Raw genomic sequence first — 6,843 nt, 5'->3', positions numbered from 1 at the left:
AACCATAGAAAGTATAATTCATCTTACCCGTGAGAGTCCTTTAAAGACTTAAAGACAGCTATCATGTACCATCAATCATCTCTTCTCCAGACTAAATAGGCCTAGTTTCTACAACTAATCTTCATGAGGCATGAACTGGAGGTCATTCACCATCATGACCACCCTCCTTGGGACATTTGCCAGCTTATCTGGAACTGAACACAATACACTATATTTGGTCTTAATAAGGACAGATTATATACCCAGACCATAGTCTCCCTCACCCAATGCTTCTCATAATGCAACCAGAAAACACATTTCATTTCTTGGCTGCCATATTATAACATTGAATCTCATCGAGCTTGTGGTCCATTGAAACCTAGAGATTTTTTTCAGACAAACTGAAGCCCAGTTATATCTTCCCAATTTGTACTTTTTAAGTCCAAAACTTTTGAATCCGAGTATAAAATTTTACCTTTACCCCTATTACATTTCATCATGATAGATTCAGGTAAGATTCTATCCCGTCAAATTCATTTTGGTCCCTATCAGTCAGCCAAGCCAAGACCAGATTTGTATCATCTGAAAATTTGATAAGTAAGTATATATATATCTTTTTTTAATAATATTTTATTTTTCCCAATTACACATAAATATAATTTTAGCATTCATCATTTAAAATTAAAGCATCTATATCATGATATAAATCATTGTTGAGCACGGGGTCAATGAAAGATCCCTAAGGCCCTCTACTAGATACCTCCTTCCAAGTGAATAATGATGCATTAATAACTACTTCTTGTTTGTAGCTATTCAACCATCCAGAATCCAACTAACTATAACATTGTCTAGCACACATTTCTCTATCTTGTTCACAAAAATAACAAGATACTTTATAAAATGCACTGCTGAAATCTAGATAAACTACACCACCTGTGGCACCGACATCCACATTCCCATGATGGTTGACCATTAGAAGGACTACTTCAAAGATGGCCATCCCTCTGCCAACTATAAACCCTATGCAGTAATAAAAGCATTCATAAACAGTATAGTCTAGCCTAGTAAATCCAGCCTAGTAACCCTCTCTAAAAAGGGAATAAGGTTAGTTTGGCATCACTTGTGCTTGCTGAAACCATGTTGACTTTTTTGGTGATTATTTCTTCCTTTTCTAGATGTTCACTAACCATCCCTTTAAATATATGTTCAGGAATTTAGCCAGGATTTGAAGTCAAGCTCACTGGCTCATTGTTTGCAGACTCCATTCCCTTCTCTCTTTTGAAAATGGGAACATCTGCTCTTCTTCTATCTTGCATTACCATGTTCAGCATGATTTTTTTTTTTTTACCATGTTCAGCATGATTTTTTTTTGGCAAGGCAATCAAGGTTAAGTGGCTTGCCTAGGGTCAAACAGCTGGTAAGTGTCAAGTGTCTGAGGTCAGATTTGAACTCAGGTCCTCTTGACTCCAGGGCCAGTGCTCTATTCATTGTACCACTAAGCTGTCACCAGAATGATCTTTCAAAGACCACTGATAAGGGCCCAGCAGTGGCATATGCCATTTCTTCTAAGCACCAAAGACAAAAGGCCGAGGTTTGTTTTGTTTTGTTTTGTTTTGTTTTAATATGAGGGGATGGGCCTTCTGATACCCCCTACTTACACAGGAACAATAGTAATAACTATACATCTGATTCCATGTGAGGTTCAGTTAAAGAAATGGTGTGCGGGGCAGATCTACTACCACCTCCTTGAAAACCACCTAAACCCTCCAGTCAGTTATCTGACCAATTGTCCTGTGCCCTCTGTCTTGGCATCTCCTTCTTGCACTTTTCCAGACCAAGGACAGCTTCCAACATGGCTGCTTCAAGCAGTTCCTACTTGAACAAAAATATCAAGCTGATGTACCTGGACCTGCCTCAGGGAAACAAAATTCTGGCTTTGAATATCTGAGTCAATGACACTGATGAGTATAAAATCCAGACCCTAGACTGTGAACTAAAGAGCACTGATGGTCCCCAAATGGAATTTGGATGGTTCCAGCACTTTCCAGTCTGATGGCTCTAATAATGACATCTCCCTTATTCTGCTGCTCTATTCTGAGACTTCTTCAGAAAGGATTCCACAAACTGGTTTTCTGTGAAGTTTTCAAATATAACCTCAAACTGCAGAGACCAATTTGATGTACGCCTATAATGGATATAAGACATGATGTCCAACTAGGCACCCTGTTGGCAAGGAGCAAGAGTATACTCTAATGGGAACAGAATGACACCCTTTTGGTAGGCCTTTCAATGACTTCCCTGGGCCCCAAGGTTCATATTGCTGTGGTGTGGGAGTGGATAAAGACTTAGTGGAAGCTAGCGTGCTTGCGTGAGTCAAAACTCAGGAGACAAATGCTGAAGTAATGGCAGCTCCAGATAGGACCCTGTGAAGGGACTGAAATGGGGAAACACTTCTAGGTTGCCCCCTTCATTCTCCATCAGGTGTGTGATGATTTTGGAATGATCATAACATTTGATTCCAATCCAACTAACCTCATTGATGAGGCCATGAGAGATGGGAATGGTCAAGCCATCAAGAGACTAAGTAAACAACACCGGTACCACATTCACACCAAGACCCCAAAGGGGATCTGGATAATGTCTGTTACCTGTTGGGTTTCCATAAGACATTTAATATCAATCAGTTCCCTGCTGATGTGACCAACTGTGGTACCAGTATCCACACTCCCTGGGGTGACTGGCCAGGAGAAGGACTACTTTAAAAATGGTTGCTCCTCTGCCAACTGTAACCCTTATGCGGCAACAGAGACAATCATCCATACCTGTCTTCTCCATGAGACAGGAGAAGAAATCTTTCAGTATAAAAACTAAGTAGACCGGACCTCACCCTATAACATTTCCTCATGCCATCTACCACCCCACCTCTCCCTTTTTCCAAGTTTGCTTTGTAAAGGTAACTCAGAAAGCACAAAATACCATGAGTTTTTTTGTGCCCAGAGATAAAGCGTTGCTTTTTCATGAGGTAAGAGAGCAGGATTGGGGGAAAGTTTTTAATCTCTTTTCCTATCTTTGATGACTTTTTGAAGACTGAGAAATAGTGAGTTAGTGGGGAAAGGGATTGGGGAACATAACTACTGCTTCCATTTAATCAGGTTTGTAGATCCAGAAAAGACTTGTAGCTTCCAGGAAACAAAAACAAAAAGAAAAAAAAAAACAAGAAACAAAAATAAAAGAAAGAAACAGGGTGTTTAGCCTGGAGGGGGAAAAAAGACTTAGGGGGGACATGACAACTGTCTTCAAAAATTCATAGTTCATAACATAAAAGAGGGATTAGGATTGTTCTACCTGGCCCCAGAGGACCAGTTAAGAGCAAGAGTTGGGATTTGCTGAGGGAAATTGAGATTCAAAAACCTTCCTAACAATGATTCCTATCTACCAATGGAATGTGCTGATTCAAAGAGGTAAGGAGTTCCTCCTAACTTAAAAAAAAGGTCTTTAAAAAAAAGACTGGATGACCAGAGGAAATCCTTTTTTAGTATTAGTTGGCCTATATGACCTTTGGGGTCCCTTCCAACGCTGAAATTCTATGACTTGGTAATCCTGGGGTATATAAGGTTCTTTCCTTGTAGGCAGCTACCTATAGCATTCACATAAAATCCACACTTGCCTTTGACTGTGGCTTCTATGGGGAAGGGAAATAAGATAATAATAATAATAGAGATAATAATAATAATGTTATATTATATATAATTTTATGATTTACAAGCACTTTCACAACCATTTTCTAATTTGTTCCTCAAAATGATGCTGTGTTAGGTAGTGCACATATTATTTCCATTTTACAGATGAATACATTGAGACTCAGAGAGGCTATGTCTCATCTAAGAGTACACATTTGCCTGGCAAAAGGTGACCCTGAATGCCAAATCCAGCTTTAAAGTCTAGCTCTAAGGTCAGTGCTCTCGTGCCAGATATCAAACTGCCTTTCCAAGCCATGAGAAATTCCATTCTCTGTTGTGTCCAGTTTATTGTACTTTTTACTGAGTCCCTGGGCCTGTCTGTGATATACTTATGGCCATGATATACTTATGGCCCCCCTTCCCTTCTCCCTCAGAAATGAGGAAAAGCCTTACCCTGTAATGCTTTTTTAGTGCCAAAAACACATAGGAATCAGCCCCAGATCCCTCCATTAAGGTTGCCATAATTACTGAGAGCAGGACTTATTGGTTACTCTATCTGGGAGACAGCTTTGGACTTGTGGACAATTCTGGGATGGAGGAGGCTGCCAAGGGAGCCAGAGACAAATGAACTATTCACAAAATTTTGCCTAGGTGCTTGATGGCATTTCATGCTCACAAAGGCAGGAAAAAATCTCAAAAACACTCAGAATCAAGCTCTTGGCCAGCTACCATCCTATGTAGAAGCTCCAAATTTTCCTGAATCTTGCAGATTCCTCTTCTTACTTCACCCCCCCCAATCCTTATCCTTTCTTTTAAGAAGACGCATGAACTTCCTAGGGTCCAAAACCTGTAGAGATAGGAAAAGACAAGAGAGTAAACTTTTCCTCTCTACCTTTCCCAAAATCAGAGCAGGTTTGATAACTTCAACATATCTTTTACTGATTGTGTTCGATGAACGTTGTAGACTGGCCAGCAAAGCCAATTGACCAACCTAGGATCACAAATTTAGAACTTGAAGGGACCTTAGAGGTGATGGAGTCCAACCTTCTAATTTTACAGATGAGGAAACTGAGACTGACGGACATTGTGTCACCTTTCCAGGGTCACATAGGTAGTAAGTACCTGACTGATCTCCAGTCTTCCCAAATCCCAGACTAGCATTTCATCCACCAAGCAACCTGATTTACAGGGCACATCCAATAAACTTTTTAGTTATGCAAAACATATCACAGATTCAAGGACATATAGTAGGTTATAGCTGCCCTTGTATTTCTATTCCTCTGAAAAGATGTAGTCACAACCCACATGGTCAGCAGTCCAAATGGAGCTGGAATTCAGTCAGGTCTGAGAAGCTGCTTCTCTGCCAGGGCCAACCAGCTTCATGTGATAACCCTAGCCCCAGAGAGGTGTGCACAATGCCTAATTGCCCCATCCCCTCTAATTGGCACAAAACTATGCCACCTTCCTTCCTTGTTATGGGCATGAGTTCTAAACTATACCACAGTACTGACTTAAAGCCATTATCCTACTACAGTTGGAATACATTATGGAAAATACTTCTCCTAGGAGCACAGACTATTAGAATGGAAACATACCTTAGATATTAAGATCTACTAGCCCAGCCTATATATTCTATCAATCAATTTATCTATCAATTTGTTTATTCATTCATTTGCTTATCTATTTATTTGCTCATTTCTTTGTTATTGTTGCTCTTTTTCTCTTTCATTACTTAGTTAACCAGTCGGTCAAAAAACTTAAGTACTTACTATGTACCAGACAATGTGCTAAGGCTTGGGGTACAAAGAAAGATTAAAATCAACCCCTGCCCTCAAAGAGCTCACATTCTAGCATGGACATAAAGGATATATAATCAATCAACAAGCGTGTATTAAGCACCTACTATGTGCCAGAAACTGTGCTAGGGATAAAAATGCAAAATATGAAACAATCCCTACTCACAAGATGCTTATATTGTACAGAAGAGATAGATGGTAATCTCCAAGGGAAGTGTGGGAGAGAAGGGAGGAGGCTAAGAAAACCTTCTTGCACAAGAGAGTTGAGAGGAGTCCCTCAAATGACACATTTAATTTGGGTTTTGCTTTTGCTTTTGTTGTTTTTTCATTTAGATTCTTGTAGCCATTGTGCATATTGTTTTCCTGGCTCAGCTTTCTTCACTTTGAATCAGTTCATATAAGTCTCGCAATCTTCTGAATAACTGTCATTTGTTACAGTGACTATTCCACTATATTTATATACCACAATTTGTGCACTTATTCTATCATCAATATTGTTGTTGTTCAGTCGTGTCCAACTCTTCACGGGCTCATTTGGGGTCTTCTTGACAAAGGAGTGGTTCACCATTTCCTTCTCCAGCTCATTTTCCAAACGATGAAAATGAGGTAAATAGGGTTAAGTGACTTGTCTGGGGTTACATAGCCAGCAAGCATCTGAGGCCAGAATCAAATTCAGGAAAATAAGTCTTTCTGACTCCAGGCCCAGCACCCTATCCACTGCATCAGCTAGCTGTCCCTCTCCCCCTACCCACTCACCCCTACCCCATCAATGTAGCCTACTCATTTTATTGATGAGAAAGGTCCAAGGCATCAAGAGTTTCAGTTATTTGACCAAGGTCACACAGATAATATGGGTAGAAGGGGCCTGGATTCAAACTCAAGTCTCCTAACTGCAAATCCAGAGCTCTTTGCCCTACTAGTATAAGTGGAAAAGTGATCCATTTCATCAGGCCAGCCAGGAAGTTGCTCTAAATACCAGTTTCTTTTAATAAAGATTTTAGTGAAATTGATGGATTGTGGAGAAATTCTAAGTGTCAACAAATCAAGTGCTTCAATTTTCTTTTGTGTATTTAAATGAGCCCTTGATGCTGCATTTTATTTTTTAATGAGATTCATATGACAGATTTAATCTGAAAATTAAAAAGAATTCTCTTTTAAGAATTAAGTTACACTCTTCCGGACCACTAAAAATCAGTTGAGTCCATGGCATAGTTGCCCAATAAAGCCAAACCTTTTCCACTCATGATAAGCTATTAGCCACAATTTTGATTCCTATCTATTTCATCAGCCATGTGCATTTTAAAGCATATGAAACAATAAAATATTGTTCACATTTAATAATAAAGCATTCTGATTGAGGAGGAGTATGAGGGTTACAGGAAATGACC

General features: G+C 39.6%; 1 pseudogene; it reads left to right on the top strand.

Annotated features, from left to right (window-relative positions):
- Positions 1-1,831: 1,831 nt before the first annotated feature.
- LOC114030988 lies at positions 1,832-2,850 on the top strand (annotated as a pseudogene).
- Positions 2,851-6,843: the final 3,993 nt, after the last annotated feature.

This window comes from Vombatus ursinus, unplaced genomic scaffold, assembly GCF_900497805.2.
Source record: "Vombatus ursinus unplaced genomic scaffold, bare-nosed wombat genome assembly UNPS02005286.1, whole genome shotgun sequence".
In the NCBI taxonomy this organism is placed as follows: domain Eukaryota; kingdom Metazoa; phylum Chordata; class Mammalia; order Diprotodontia; family Vombatidae; genus Vombatus; species Vombatus ursinus.
Note: the sequence above shows the minus strand (reverse complement) of the source record. Positions and strands in the feature narration are given on the sequence as shown.